The sequence below is a fragment of the Quercus robur genome, chromosome 8, assembly GCF_932294415.1.
Source record: "Quercus robur chromosome 8, dhQueRobu3.1, whole genome shotgun sequence".
NCBI classification, from domain to species: Eukaryota; Viridiplantae; Streptophyta; class Magnoliopsida; order Fagales; family Fagaceae; genus Quercus; species Quercus robur.
This window is the reverse complement of record NC_065541.1, coordinates 63,914,972-63,931,602: the sequence shown is the minus strand read 5'-3', so window position 1 is coordinate 63,931,602 and position 16,631 is coordinate 63,914,972.

The following is a 16,631-nucleotide window of genomic DNA, read 5'->3' as shown; positions in this document are numbered from 1 at the left end:
GAAGAAAAGAGACGATTTCAAAATCGTTCAAAGGTTGAGCAGTGGTAGCAAGTGTGTCAACAGTGTTGTGAACTGGTGAAAATAGTCAGCTATTGATGAGTTTCCTTTCTTCAAAGTGGCTAGCTGATAGTGGATTTGCATTGTTCTAGCCTTGGATTGGGACATGAACATGCGTTCTAATGCTTGCCAGACATCTCAAGAGTTGGTAAATTTTACCATATGAGCCGGAATTTTCTCAGAGAGAGAAGAGATAATAGTGTTGAGTATCATTTGATCTTGCAAATGCCAATGCTGAAATTCTGGATTTGGATAGCTTGAGTGGCACCATCAGCTGCAATGGTGATGATTCTAGGTGAAGTAGGTGTGGTTCCGTTGAGGAAACCATAGAGATGCTACCCCTTAAGTGCTTTCCACAGTAAGTAGTTGTCACGGGTCAGTTTGATGGTGATCAGATGATGAATAGTGGTGAGTGTGGTGCGAGAGGGAAGGGCAGAGGTGTTGACAGTGGAGGCTGAGGAAGATGAAGAAGCCATGAAGAGGACGTGAGTCACAAAAGCTCTGATACCATGTAAACACAATAGTGTTTTGAAATATTTTCAGCCCAACCAATTTGGCTTAGGACTTTTCATTTATATAGGATTGTACAGATACACAGATTCAAAATATAAAAGAGTTTAAATTACAAACAACTTCATCTTATCCTATCTTCAGCATATCCTATCTACAATTTGTAATTCGTATTTGAGATTATCATAGCTGCTGTGGATGTTGGATTAACTTCAGCAGAGAGTTTAAATTACAAAAAACTTCATCTTATCCTATCTTCAGCTCTTATTCGTAACAAGAACATGTTTCTGGTAGTATGGAGGATTTTCTTCGCCCCCGAGACCTACCTGGATATTGCGCACCAGCAACTTAGCTGACCCAACTCTCCAATTTGTTATTAGTGAGGGCCAAAAAAAAGTCAGAGCCAATGCACTCATCATCAATGTACGTTTGACGACCTAGAAGTTCCTATACTCACCCATATACGTAACCGTATCCCAAAAAACTTACAGCATTGGACCTCTCCATATATATGAGTTTAGTAACTAGACTTGGAGGCAAAACAACTTAGTCTTTGAATAATCTTTAGGAAGTGGATAGAAGTTGCATGAAATGGCTGGACAATCAGCCATCAAAATCAGTAATTTATGTAAACTTTGAAAGTGTCACGTTCATGACAAGGGATCAATTCTCGGAGTTTTGGTATGGTTATTGGTGAATAGTTATAAAAGGTTCTTGTGGGTCCTAAGAACAGACTTGGTGCGTGAAAAAGAAGAGAAAGAGGTTCCAAAAGAACTTGTGGAAGTAACAAGGAAGAGAATGTATATGGTGGCTGGGTTGGATCCCATAAGAAGAGCTACTAGCCCACCATGCAATTTGATAGGCCAAAAGCGTATCGACCCATTGTGATAAATTAATTGATTAATTAGCCAAGTTTGTTAATTAATTAAATTAACATGCAAAGTACGTGATAGCACAAAAAAATCACCAATTAAACTAAGTATGCAGCGGAAATTAAATTGACATGGTGATTTGTTTACGAATGGGGAAAATCTATATGGCAAAAACCCCACCAGGTGATTTTAAGGTCACCACTCCCGAGAATCCACTATTATCACAATAAGCGGTTACAAGTAAAGGAATCCCAATACCTTATACCAACCTACAGTTGAACCCTTACCCCAATACCCAATTGGACTTATTCTGTAGTGACAATCTCTCCTTTTAATGCACGGCTCCCAGTACGTGACAAACCAATTGCGCAGATTTCAGTACGCGACTTTAATCACCAACTAGAGAAGGTTGTTGGCTGTAAAGTTCTTCAGTTCATCACACGATGAAGATTGAGAAGCTCCCTGGTTACAAAACCCTACGGTGCACAAACACATTAGCTTCTTCACAAGAAAGATAAACTAGGTAAATTCTATCTCCAGTTACAATTTGCTTGAACAAACTTTGCTCAACACTTGTGCAACTTGTGTCACCTTTGATAGCCCTTAAAATAATCCTTTTATATGTTTAGGATTGTGAGAAAAGAAAGTCTAAACATACAATCATGGATTGGATGAAAAACAAACCAAAAATTTTGAGTTTCATAAATCTCGATAGATACCCTATCTGTCGAGCTGCTGTCGAGCCACGGCTAGAACAACTCTTCAAGACTCGATAGATGCTAGTTATCGAGCTTTAATGAATAACACATTTCACACTTGAATCTTGGATAGACTTGCATGGTTTTAACACTTGAGCTTAAAATTTTGTTTCTTGAAGTATTAAACACATCCTAGATCTACCCAAATACAAGTAAAGTGTATTTGTTCAAAGGATTAGCCAATTACATAAAATAGTGACATATGTTCCTAACAAGTGAATCACATATGTCCCAATACAATTGATGGGTTGTTGACTCATAGAGGGTGGAACTTAGTGTTAGAAAGCATTGTGACTGTTGTGCTTATGATTTGTTGGCCTTACTCAACTGATCAAATGGTGAATGGTAGGCTTATGAGGGAGGAGTGGAAGGTTGGGTTGGTGTTAAAGATAAGATCAATGACAACTCCAAAATACGAATTCAAGCTAGTTGTGATAAAGAGGAGTCTTTGAATTCCAATATACAAAAGAGTTATGCAGATAACAATCAGGCTAGTGATAAGAACAGCTGTCAAAGGTAGACTTCCTTTGTATTTCAAGATAGACTTCTTTTGTATTTTAAACTTCTTCTATCTGTAACTTTGTTCTCTTGTAATTTGTAACTCAAACACGTATTATAAATATGCAGCACAACCAACACTGGTTTTGATAGGTTGGAAAATTCAATTATTATCTTGCACTTATTTGTTTTTACAGTTGGACATGAAAGATGCATGTGATACAAAGATTGTGAAAAAATATGGTGAATGATCTAATAGTAGAGAGGAGGGAGGGATGTCTAAGATCATCGATGAAATGACTAGGCTGGCAAAAGATAGTGTTAATGAAGGTGGATACTCGTATTGTAATTTGGACCATTTAATTGAGGATTTCTAGATGATGAGCTGGCAAGGCCTTACTTTTGAAAAATTTTGAGCTATTTCTTGACTAATTATTTGCAATATTACTTGATGAAGTGCAAATTTGTCAGTCAAAGTAAGTGCGTCTAGATGGAGCCAAGCCTTCATCTCTGTGACTATAGAAATGGTAAGGTAGCTCCCTCAACGTGGTCACCGATGTGGTGCCTGCCATGACGTCTCCGATGCCAAAGTTAGTACAAGGAAGTTCTTTGGAAAAAATAAAGCAATGTAGTGGAACAACAATAAGTATTTCTAGGTGTGTCTCTGTACCTTGTGCTGGTGCTTGTGAGGGCCTTATATATGTTTCTACAGCACCTAGCCGTTGTGGCAGTTATTGTGGCTTTAATGCCTCTCTTGGTAACGCCTTGTGCTCAATAATGTGGACTTCAATGGGCTTCCAACGATCCATACAGCTGTCTTTGTAACCACCCGAGGTAGTATTGCCCGTATTGAATGGCTTTGCTACCTTCGTCAATGATGTGGACATCTACTCAGCTCGTCTTAGGGGATGACCTCGTTGGTAACGATGACATCATTCATGGAAGTTGAGTTCGTCAGTCCCATCAGTTGCCCCCCAGGCTCTGTGGTCGTTCGTGTGACGGCGATCACCAAGAGGCGAAAGGTGTTTTTTTTTTTTTTTTTTTTTTTTTTTTTTTTTTTTTTGTCTCTTAGGATTTCCTTTTGTATTCAATGTGCAGTGGCAGTGTTGGGTGTGTTCTGGCCACATGGTGCAACTTGAGGGGTGGTTTTAATGCTCACTCCATGTGACTCTCGGTTTTCCCATTGTTTTTTTCAATTTTCTGTGCTTAGCTTTTTAAACTTCCTTTCTTCTCTTTCTTCCTTACTTTTCACTTTCACTTTCCCTTTTACTCTGTGTTTTTCAAGTTTCCATTGCTGACCTTGTGCTGCCATTGTTGCTATGAACCTTCTGCATTTTGCCCTTTCTCTCCACCGCTTTTGAGGTATGGCCTCTTTCCTCCCATTATTTTTCTTTAAGTAGATAACTTTGTGGCAATTTCTGATTTTTCTCTGTCTTTTCTGTGTTTTTTGGTCTTTTTAGGATTTTTACCCTTCTTCTTTTTTGAGTCCTATGCTTGGTAGCTCTGAAGTTAGGGCCCTTTTTCCCCTGTCTCTTTCCTTTTCACCCATTTAAGGGGGGTCTTTATGTGTTTTCCCACATCTTGAGAAGTTCGCATTAGAGGGTAGTGGCTTGTGTATAGTATTGGGTGACTTGCTACCACTATTTCGTCAATCAATCGATTGGTTTGAGGGTTTGATAAGGGAGCGGGGAGTGATGTCAGAGGTAAGGTCAAGCGAGTTAGAGACTGGGTTATCATCTAGTGATAGACCTGTGGAGGGGGATACTGCCGTCTCTACCCCTCGAGAGGTTAGATCTTTCTATGCTCTCGATGAGGTGTGTGGTTTAGACGGCGATACACTTTCTAGGTTTAAGGACAGATTTCAATTCCTAGATAGGGTTAGGGTCCGTCTACCTAGTGAGGAGGATCAGGCTTGCCACTTCTTCCCTGGGGAGGTATGCTTTTACGAGGTTGCCTTTCTTTGTGGGCTTAGGTTCCTCGTCCATCCCTTTATCATGGAGTTGTTGGGCCACTTTGGTATTGCTCCTGGGCAACTTATGCCCAATTCGTGGAGGATAGTGGTCAGCTGTATGGGGATATGGTTGGTTGCTACAGACAGAGATATGATCAGGGTGGATGAGCTCGTCTACCAGTATTGTTTGAAAGCATCTAAGGAACATGGGTATTATGAGCTGGTGCCATGGGAGAGGAGGACTAGGATCGTCCGGAATCTACCCTCATCATTCAGATATTGGAAGTCTCGGTCCTTTTTTGTGACCGGGGACGACTGGGAGACTTCCTTTAATGAAGTTTAGGGTGATCTCCTAAGGCTACTTCGTCGGTGGAGTACCCCGAATTTAGGTGCATCATTATTCCTCCTAGCTTCTTAATTTTCTTTGTTTATTTGTCGTCACTTAACTCTTTTTCCCATTGTCTTATGCAGTTAAGAGATGACCCAAGCTCAAAAGTAGGTACAAGGGACGTATTGAGAAGGAAATCGAGTACGCAAAGACGATCGAGGACTTTGACGATCTGGTGGATCCACGGACTCTTGCCTTCTAATACCTTGGTCATGAACCATTTGCTTTTGTCCTGCGAAACTTGGACATTGAAGAAAAAAAGAGTAAGTGTTAGGCTTGTCCATGCTGAACCATCTTTTTTTTTTTTTTTTTTTTTTTTTTTTTGTTTTCTTCAAGTGTTCTCCTTTTGCAGGAATGACTATTAAATTTAACCAAGGAATGTATGCCTGGATGAGGGCTAAGAAGAATGAGCCGCTGTCCAATCTTAGGACCAAGGGAGTGCGAGTGATGGAAAAGGGGATTCCCATCACTACAGCAACACCATCCACTCCTGCTGTCGAATCGGCAAGGACGGCTTCCCCGGCCACTTCATTGAGGAGATTCCTCCTCAACGGAGTAAAAGGCGAAGGACCGGGGATAAGTAGAAGGAGAAAGTTGACTCCCGGTCTTCTAACGTTTGGGATGATGCCGGGGTGGCGCAGGCTTGGACATAAGACATTTTTACCGCCAATGATATGAAGGTGTTTTCGGGAGTGTCGGCCAACGAGGTTGTGGGTCCGTCATCTCCATAAGCTTGTACAGGTATTGTATTTACGTGATCTTACCTTTTTCTTCCTTTTGTGCTGTCTCTAACATTGGTCTCAATTTTCAGGTGCTTGGGGAGAGCTTTCATATCACTTCCGAGTACCTTACTCAGGAAGCAAAGATTACCTTGTCAGTGTCTAGGCTGGAGGTGGAAAATTCTAAATTGAAGAAGGATTTGATCACTGCTATGGATGAGGCCAACTCTGTCAAGGAGAAAGTTAAGTTTCTGGGAGATGACCTCAGGGTAGAAAGGTAGCTCACGTTGGAAAAGGATGAACAACTCCTAGCCGCTCGGGAGAAGCTGAAGGTCATTGCTGCAAAGGCCGTCGAGGGTTTCCAGCAAATTGAGGAGTACAATATTGTGCTCTTTAGTTGGTACTTCAAGGGCTTCGAGCTTCTCTGTTGGTACATGATCAAACATCCTATTGGAGTAGACCTCGAGAATCTTGATATGGAAGTGGTTGATTAAGAGATAGAGACAAACGAGGCTGCTCAATCTACTACTCTTGAAGATACTCCTGGGGACACTCCTATGCCTCTTCCAGATGGTGACGATGCTGCTAACGTTTGACCCTGCCTTATGTTCGATTTGTTGTTTTCTTTACATATTTCGCTACCCGGTGTCTTTTGGGCTTTTAGTTACATTTTCAGTACAATATTTCTAATTTAAGAACAATGCTTTTAGCCTAGCATTTATGGGCTTTTAATTTTAATGCTAAAACAATGGTAACTGCTCATTGTTTTTGGGCTTTTAGTTATATTCATGATTGCATACTTACTTGCTTGTCACTCTTTTTCTTGTTGTGCACTTTTCTTCACTCTTTTCCTGCGTTAGTACTTTACTTTTGTCTAGGTGGACTTTGTCGTACATTAGCCTCGTTAGTAACTTACATCCGTTTAGGCGGAATCTTTTGGCTTCGTCAGTAACTTACATCTGTCTAGGTTGAATTTTGTTACTTAGCCATTTTTTTTCTTTTCATGACTTACACCTTTTTAAGGGATCTTGTCATCTTTTGGCTTCGTCAGTAACTCACATCTGTCTAGGTGGAATCTTGTTACTTAGCCTTTTTTTTTTTCATGACTTACACCCTCTTAAGGGATCTTGTCATCTTTTGGCTTCATCAGTAACTCACATCCGTCAAGGCGGAATCTTGTTATTTAGTCTTTTTTTTTTCATGACTTACACCCTCTTAAGGGATCTTGTCATTTTTTGGCTTCGTCAGTAACTTACATCCGTCTAGGCGGAGTCTTGTTACTTAGCTATTTTTTTGTTTCCTTGCGACTTTCAAATGACTAGACTTGCTTGCACTAACACATTGGCTTAATAATTCTTTTATTGCTTTCAAGAATGAATACATTTGTCGGTTACATTTATTAGTGGTACTTCTTCAAATGCTCGATGTTCCATGGTTGTGGGAGCCTCTATCCGTCTATGGTCTCTAGGTGATAGCTGCCTTGCCTAGAGTAATGGACGACCCGGTAGGGTCCCTCCTATGTGGGGCCAAGTTTCCCTTGGGCAGGGTTTTTGGTTGCTAGGGTGACTTTGCGCAAGACGAGGTTTCCTATGTCAAGTCGTCTAAGCTTCACCCTCTTGTTGTAGTACTCGGCCATCTTTTGCTCGTACTTCGTCATCTTGTGAGAAGCTTTTTCTCTAACCTCGTTTAGGCAATCCAGGTTGACTCTTAACTGGTTGTCGTTACCCTCCTCTTGGAGCATCTCTCGCCTAATGCTGGTTGCTCCTATCTCGACTGGGATTACTGCTTTGGTGCCATAAGTGAGTCTAAAGGGGGTTTCTCCCGTTGGCGTCCTTGCTGTAGTCTTGTAAGCCCATAAGACATTGGGCAATTCTTCTGGCCAGGCCTCCTTTGCATCGTCCAACCTGGCTTTGATAATCTTGAGTAGCGTCCGATTAGTCACCTTCGTCTGTCCATTTGCTTGTGGATGCCTCGGGGATGAGAATTGGTTCTTGATCCCTAGGTTTGAACAGAAATCCCTAAAGCCTTGGCTGTCAAACTGCCGCCCATTATTTGTTATGATCGTCCGTGGAATCCCGAACTTGCAAATTATATTCTTCCATACGAAGCGTTGGATTCTTGCTTCGGTAATGGTTGCTAATGCTTCTGCTTCAACCCTTTTTGTAAAGTAATCAATAGCGACTAGAAAGAATTTTACCTGTCCTTTACCTTGAGGCAATGGGCCAATGATGTCGCTTCCCCATTGTGCAAATGGCCAGGGGAAGGATATCGTCATCAGTCTCTTGGCTGGAAGGCGTTGGACATTGCCAAATCTCTGGCACTTGTCGCACTTCCTGATGAGCTCCCTTGCATCTACCTACATCGTGGGCCAAAAGTAACCCGTTCTGACAACTTTACTTACTAGGGATCTGGGGCCTGCATAGTCTTCACAAACCCCTTCATGGATCTCTTTGAGAATATACTTGGCTTCCTCTTCATCTACGCACTTTAGGTAAGGCATGAAAAAGCCTCTTTTGTACAGTATGTCATTCAGGATCGTGAATCTAGCGGCCCTCTTTCTGAACTTCCTGGCTTCCTCGGTGTCTTGTGGGAGGTGTCCATCCTGGAGAAAGGATATGATCGGTGACATCCAGCTACCTGTGTTCTAGATTGCAAATATGGAGATTTCTTCGATGCTGGGGCATTTTTGGACTTCCATCTCCAAGCCCGGGCTGATTGATCCTTCTTCTGACGATGCTAGTTTCTCAACTTCATTTGCTACCCTGTTCTGGCTTCTAGGGATTTGCACGAATTCTACTCTATCAAATTCTTGGGTCAGATGCTTCATCAACCTGAGGTATTTCTGCATTCCTTCCTCCTTTGCTTCGTATTCCTCTTGAATCTTCCCTATTACCAGCTTAGAATCACTCTGGATAGGGAGATTTTTTGCTCCTAGTGCTTTCTCGAGTCTTAACCCCGCCAGTATTCCTTCGTACTCGGCCTTATTATTGGTGGCCAGGAATTGTAGTTGAACTCCATATCAAAGCATTTCTCCGTTAGGGGTGGTTATGACGGCCCCTACTCCCCCCTCCTTTGGGCTGACGAAGCATCGGTCTGTATCGTCCACCATTTGGTCTCGTTGGTGAGGCCATTCTTGTCTGAGAGGGTGAACTCGGCGATGAAGTCTGCTAAGGCTTGTGCCTTAATGGCTGTCTTGGGGTGGTACTCAATGTCGAACTAGCTGAGTTCGATTGCCCACTGGACCATTCTCCTTGCTACTTCATGCTTATTCATGGACTTCTTAATGGGTTGATCTGTCATCACTAGGATAGGGTTCACCTGAAAATATGGTCGCAGTTTATGCGAAGCTACTATTAACACGAATGTAATCTTTTCAATCCTTGGGTACTTAGCTTTAGCACCTTGGAAAGCTTGAATGATGTAGTAAACTGGGAGCTACTTCCTGTCCTCTTCTCAAATGAAGGCTGCGCTCACGACCGTGGCTAATGTGGCCAAATACAAATATAAGTTTTCCCTTCCTTGGATGAACTCAAGAGGGGTGGATTACTCAAGTAATATTTGAGTTCTTGAAACGCTACCTCACATTCGTCAATCCAGGCGAAGGCCTACTTCAATGTCTTGAAAAAGGGCAAGCATTTGTCTGTCGCTCTAAAGATGAACCTATTGAGAGCTGCAATCCTTCTTGTGAGCTTCTGGACTTCTTTGACGGTCTTGGACGATGTCATGTTGAGTATAGCCTGCACCTTCTCCAGGTTTTCTTCTATCCCCCTTTGGGACACCATAAATCCTAAGAATTTCCCCGAGGCTACACCAAAGGCACACTTGCCAAGATTCAACTTCATCTGGTATTGTCTGAGGGTGCCAAACGTCTCCTTCAGGTTGTCCAGATGGGCAAGTTCTTCTTTACTCTTGAGGAGCATGTCATCCATGTATACCTCCATATTCCTGCCAATCTGCTTGCTGAACATTTTGTTCACTAACTTCTGGTAAGTTGCTCTTGCATTCTTCAGTCAGAAGGGTATTACCTTATAACAATAGAGCCCTTGACTTATGATGAAAGCAGTTTTCTACTGATCTTCTTCAACCATTTTTATTTGGTTGTATCCTGAGAAAGCATCCATGAATGTTAGTAACTTATGCCCGGCTATAGAATCCACTAGCTGGTCTATCCTTGGTAGAGGGAAACTATCTTTCAAACAAGTTTTGTTCAGGTCCGTGAAGTCTACGCACATTCTCCATTTCCCATTTGCTTTCTTCACTAGGATGACATTTGCGAGCCAATTAGGATAGTAGACCTCTCAAATAAAGCCTATTGACAATAGTTTGTTAACTTCGTCTGTAATTGCTTGGTTCCGCTCTGGGGCGAAGACTCGTCATATTTGCTAGACGGGCTTTCTCTTCGGGTCCACGTTCAGCTTATGTTGAATGACTTTTAGAGATATGCCTGGCATGTCCTCGTGACTCCACGTGAAGACGTCCAGGTTTTCTTTAAGGAACTGGACGAGCCTTATTCTAATCTCAGGACTTAGTGTCGTCCCTATTCTTGTCATCTTGGTTGCCTCTCCTTCGACCAATTCCACTGTCTTCAGGGCTTCCACTTTATCTTCTTCTTTCTTCTCGATCATCCATGTATGGTTCTCATTCGCAGCCAACACGGCCTGGTAGCATTCTCTGGCTAGGACTTGATCTCCTTTTACCTCACCAACATCGTACTCAGTTGGGATCTTTACCTTTAGGCAATAGGTGGACGTGGCTGACTTCCATCGGTTAAGCGTGGGCTTTCCAATAATCACATTGTAAGATGAGGGGCAGTCTACCACCAAGAAGTCTAACTAATGGGTCAACTGCCTCGAGTAGGTCCCCACTAATACTGTCAATGTCACTATGCCCTTGGGATATACTTTGTCTCCACTGAAATTGACGAGGGGGGAGTCAAATGGGCGCAGTCTTCCAGGATCTAGCTTCAGCTACTGAAAAGCGGGAAGGTAGATGATATCTGTGAAAGCTATCATTATCCACGAGGATTCTCTTGGTATTGAATCCTTCTATCGTGAGCATTATGACTAAGGGGTCGTTATGAGGCTGCTTCACTCCCCTAGCATCTTTCTCGTTGAAAGACATGTCTTGGTCCATTCATCTTTGCTTAAATGGGAGTATTATATGGACACTATTCACCTGCCTTTGACATGCTTTCTTGAGGGATCTGAATGACCCGCCTATGAATGGCCCTCCTACGATCGTCTTTATCTCCCTAATCACATTTTGCGGAGGCTGGGGCGTGTGATCCTCGTCTCTGGGCAAGGACTCGTGCTAGTTTTTGTTAACGTCCTGAACCTGCTAGACTCCCTTTCTTTACATACTTTTGCAGTTTTCCTTTCTGTATCAACTCCTCTATCTGCTCCTTTAGGTCCCGACAATCTTCTGTGTAGTGGCCATGATCCTTATGAAACCGGCAGTACTTCTTCTTGTCACGGACGTTAGGGGATGAATGTAATGGCCTTGGCCATTTGAGGTAGTGCTCATCCTTAATTTGCGTCAAAATTTTATCAACAGGCATAACTAAAGGAGTGAATTTTACCGTTCTGGGAGTTTTCTCGTCTTTCCTTCTACCCCCGTCATTAGTCTGACGATCTGGATGCTCCTTTTTTTGTCCTCTGTGATCGTCATCCTTCCTTCCCTTGTCCCCCGACTTTTCCACATCCTTTATGGCGGCTAACGCATCCTCAACGTTCATGTACTTCTGTGCCTTCATGAGCATCTCCACCATCGTCTTAGGAGGATTCTTCGCGAATGAAACCATGAATTCTCTAGACTTCAACCCCACTTTAAAGGTCGTCAGCTACATTTTGTCGTCAGCTTCGTCCACCTCCAAGGTCTCTCGAGTAAAGCGTTTCACGTACGACCTCATGGTTTCGTTCTCTCATTGTCTAATGGTGAGTAAATGGTTTACTAGCCTCTTCGGGCGTTGTCCTTCAACGAAGTGGTGCAAAAAGGTGTTGCTCAACTGCTCGAAGTTGTCAATGGATGATGTTGGTAACTTTATGAACCACTCCCCAGTAGCTCCTTTAAGAGTGGTGGGAGGAAGGAACGACACAATATTTCGTCAGGAGGCTGTTGAAGGCCTAGTGTCGTCTTGAAGGTGTTGAGGTGGTCCTGTGGGTCTTTAAGTCCGTCAAACGGCTCAAGCTGAGGCAAGCAAAATTTCGACGGCATAGGACATTCCAAGACTGCCGTGTTCAAGGGCGAATCTGTTGCCCTAACCATTCTATCCAGGCTTCGATCGGTTTTTTCTTTAATGGCGTTCCTCAACTCGTCCATCTCCTTTCTCATCTCCCAGAGAAGATTCGTGTTTTGTTCATCTAGGGTAATTGGCCCTCGACGGTCACTCCTTCTATGGCTATCCCCTTCGTCCTCTCGATTGGCCTTAGACTGGTTCTCCTCTTGCTGAAGCTGTAGCCTCATTTCCTGGTTCTATTTGGTGAGCTCTTTAACGGTGGCCGCTAGAGCCTAGACTTGTAGAGCTAAGGCTGCAGAATCCTGATTGGACTCCATCTGAATATAGAAGTTGATGGAAACTACGTTTTCGAATATGAGTATGAAAATGTCATCCCTACAGACGGCGCCAAATTGATGAAGTGCAAATTCGTCAGTCGAAGTAAGTGCGTCCAGATGGAGCCAAGCCCTCTTCTTTGTGACTATAGAAATGGTAAGGTAGCTCCCTCAGAGTGGTCATCGGTGTGGTGCTTGCCACAACGTCTCCGATGCCAAAGTTAGTACAAGGAAGTTCTTTGGAAAAAATAAAGCAATGTAGTGGAACAACAATAAGTATTTCTAGGTGTATCTCTGTACCTTGTGCTGGTGTTTATGAGGGCCTTATATATGTTTCTACAGCCCCTAGCCATTGTGGCAGTTATTGTGGCTTTAATGCCTCTCTTGGTAATGCCTTGTGCTCAATAATGTGGACTTCAATGGGCTTCCAACAGTCCATACAGCTGTCTTTGTAACCACCCGAGGTAGTATTGCCCGTATTGAATGGCTTTGCTACCTTCGTCAATGATGTGGACATCTGCTTAGCTCATCTTAGGGGATGACCTTGTTGGTAACGATGACATCGTCCATGGAAGTTGAGTTCGTCAGTCCCATCATTACTGAGATTCTAAAATTTTAATTTTTGGAAGAACTAAATAGTATCATTCAATCACCAAAATTTTGATGAGAGTTGTGAAGGTTCAATACTATATACTAAGATAAGAAAATATGATATTAAAATTGTAATATGTCCATTCATCAAATTTTATAAATTCAATTTTGAATGATCTAATAGTAGAAAGGAGGAAGGAGTTTCTAAGATTAGAGAATGAGAAGCCTAGGTTAGCAAAAGAAAGTTTTTTTTTTTTTTTTGGTTGAAAATACTAAGTATTTTTAACACACGCACACGGGGAGAAGGGAGAATGTTTTTTGAAGAAACTTACAATAATAGGCTGCTAAGCCCACAAGACCTTAACGCTAAGAGCTTTTGAGCTATATCCGAAGTAGTTACTTGCAATAATATTGTGATTCTAAATTTCTAATTTAAGGAGGACTGTGGATTCTAGTTAGTTCAACTAGTAAAAACTCTTATCTTTGAATAAGATATTTGGGGTTTTAACCCTGTATACACAAAAAATCAATTGATGTTTTGACTTGATGATAAAGAGATCAATCACCATAAAGTAGATGCCATAGGTTTAAATTTTATTGTATCTATAAATACAAAATAAGGAAGAACTGAATAGTATCACTCAATCACCAAAACTTGATAAGAGTTGAGATGGTTCAGTATTTTATATCAAGAAAATAGGGTACGGTTAATGGTGTTTTTAGATTATTTGTTAATGGATAATTTTAGGAAAGTTTGATACAACTTTTATATAAAAAAAAAAAAAATATATATATATATATATATATATATATAAATTTGTAAAAAAAAATTATTATTTTGTTTTCAATAAAAAGTTTTGAAAAATATTTTTTAAATCAATATCTTCAGGGCATCTATTAACTTTTATAATACTAGAAATTGGAGGGAATATGTCCATTCATTTCTTAGACAAAATCATTCTAAAAAAAATCTTAGACAGATTCAAGATCATCAAATTTTATAAATATAGTTTTTTTTTTATTATAAATTTATACCAACTGAAACATTCATGAACTAAAAGGAGCTATACAGAAGATAAGCCTTATATTGGGCTCAGGTCCATGTAGCAAAATTGACCTATACAGTTAGCAGCTCTAGTAGCAAGATTAAGTACATGAGATATGACAAGTCTAGGAGCAAAAAAGACCTATATAATTAGACTTTGCTGCTGCAATTGATATAGGTCTGATAAGAGAGCTTGATCTTGGCAAGAGGGATTGTTGGCCTGGTTACAGGTCTGCACTAGTTTCTTGTTGTTGCACAATACCAAGATTCTGTAGAATCCAAGATCTTTGGCTTTGAGAATTGATTCCACCAATGCTTCCTAAGTTGCATGTAGATAGACTACCTACCTCTATTGGCTTCACCTTTTGAAAAGAGTACTCCCATCCAGAGTAGTGGCTTCAAAAGAAAAACCATATCTCGCAACCTTTCTGTTTCTGTTTGTTGCCACCTTGATGAGAATTTGCCAACTCTGATGGGGGATGCTTTTGGTTTGCTTTGGATTTAATTTGATTTTCTGCACTTGGCTTTGATTGAAAGCTTCCTGATACCTGCAAGTAAGAAATTGAGATATGAGAATAACTTCAATAGGGTTAGGAATCTATCCTTGATGCAGAACCATATTCCTATGGTTCCAAATTGACCAAAGGTGGTGAAAAGAGCTTGTAAGTAATTCATTTTGTTGTGCTCCAAAATTCTGTTTGAGATTATGCATTGACTTAGCCATTGTTTTGTAGAATTGCACTGAAGCTCAGAAGTTCTCAGTCCCAGGATTGAGCCATGTTGAATAGCTCTTGCATAGGGGCAGTTCAAGAATTGATGTATTGTTGTTTCTTTTTCTTCATCACACATCAAGCATCTATTAGTAACCTAGGTACCTCTTTTGCTCAGATTTTCAAAAGTAGGTAAGCTATTGTGCAGGAGTTTCCATATAAATAGGAGTATTTTTAAGGGTAATTTAACTTTCCAAAAGAAACTCCAAACAGATGGGCTAAGGTAGAAGTATTCTATGATGTTGTGCATGAATGATTCTTGTGTTGGTGGATTAACTTGTAAGCCTTGTTAACTTTGTAATCACCAGAAGTGGAGTGTTTCCAAATTAGCTTGTCATCATTGCCCTGAGTTTTAGGTATTGGAATCTGTAGAATCTTCTTAGCAATGGATGGATGATAAAGCTTCCTAACCAGGTCACAATTCCATGATTTTGTTTGATTATCAAAAAGATCAGCCATTGTGCCATTGGTGAGCCTGTGCTCCCTAAGGGTTTGTGATAGGCCAAGAATGTGTTGACCCCTTGTGATGAATTAACAAATTAATTAGCCAAGTTAATTAATTAATTCAATTAGCATGCAATACGCGTGGTAGCACAAACAAATCACCAACTAAGTTAAAATGCAGTGCAAAATAAATTGACACAGTGATTTGTTTACGAATTGGGAAAACTTACACGACAAAAACCTCATCGGGTGATTTTAATGTCACTACTCCCGAGAATTCACTTCTATCATAACAGAAGGTTACAATTAAAGGAATCCTAGTACCTTATACTAACCTACAGTTGAACCCTTACCCTAATACCCAATTGGACTTGTTTTGTGACAATCTCTCCTTGTTATGCACGGCTTCCAATACGTGACTAATCAATTTGATGCGCGGATCCCAGTACGTGGCTTACTCACCAACTTGAGAAAGATGTTAGTTGCAAAGTTGTTCAGTTCATCACATGATGAAGATCATGAAGCTCATTGGTTACAGAACCCTACGGTGTACAAACACAGCAGCTTTTTAAAGAGAAAGGTAAACTAGGGCAAATTTTGTCTCCGATCACAATTTGCATGAACACAACTTTGCTTCACACGAACACAACTTTGCTTCAAACTTGCGCAACCTTTGACGGCCCTTAAAACAATCCTTATATATGTTTAGGGTTGTGAGAAAAGAAAACCCAAACATGTATTCACGAATTGGATTGAGATCAGCTTTGAAAAACTGAATTTCATAAACCTCGATAAATAGCTTATCTAGCAAGATAGCTGTCGAGCATTGGGCTTCAGCAGCTTTTTAAACCTCTTTAGATACTAGCTGTCGAGCTAGCTGTCAAGTTTTAAAATCTAGCACTTTTTCACTTGTTTCTTGGACAGACTTGCATGGCTTTAAAACTTTAAACTTGAAACCTTGTTCCTTGAAGCATTAAACACATCCTAGATCTACCCAATTACAAGTAAAGTGTATTTTGTCAAAGGATCAACCAATTCTATTTTGACATATGTCCCTAATATTAAATCACATATGTCCTAACAGTTTGGTTTAGGCAGTGAAACCAATTAGGATGAGAGACAGTGATTTGGTGACCATTTCCAATCAGTCAACGACCTTGATGAAGGGGAGTAAATTGGGTTTCTGTGATGTTTTTCCAGATCCATGAATGATGAGGTTTAGGTTTGTACTCTTTTATGGAAGTTCTAGGGAAATATTTGGTTTTGAATGTCTTGGCCATCAGAGAGTTAGGATTGTTCTGGATTCTCTGATATTGTTTTGACACCATTTCTTGGTTGATGTAGCTAAATTTTTTGATCCCAAGGCCTCCCATTCTCTTTGGTTTGCAGATTTTTTTCCCAATTCACCTAGTGTAACTTCCTAGTTCTAAGATCATGCCCCCACCAAAATGCTCTTATTATGGCATCCAACTTGTTGCA